The sequence below is a fragment of the Triticum aestivum genome, chromosome 3D (assembly GCF_018294505.1).
Source record: "Triticum aestivum cultivar Chinese Spring chromosome 3D, IWGSC CS RefSeq v2.1, whole genome shotgun sequence".
Classification (NCBI taxonomy): Eukaryota; Viridiplantae; Streptophyta; class Magnoliopsida; order Poales; family Poaceae; genus Triticum; species Triticum aestivum.
The window spans coordinates 306,440,758-306,441,037 of record NC_057802.1 but is presented as its reverse complement, the minus strand read 5'-3'; positions in this window follow the sequence as shown (position 1 = coordinate 306,441,037).

The following is a 280-nucleotide window of genomic DNA, read 5'->3' as shown; positions in this document are numbered from 1 at the left end:
GCGCGGGACGGCTTCGGCTTCATCCTCGTCCGGCCAGTCGTCGAAGGTAGCAGTGAACCCGGAGCCGCCTGCTTCGCCGCCGGCTTGGCCACAGGCCGGCTCGACGGCATCGTCCATATGGACCGCCCCCAGGTCGGGGTCCTCCAGGTCGTGTTCGATCCGGTCGGGGACGAAGCGACGCTCCGCGTCTGACCCGCGGCTGGCCGAAGCAGAGGGCTCTGACGAAGAACAAGCTGACCAAGTCAGAGTCGGCCAAGAGATACTCGGCAGCAAGGCTGAG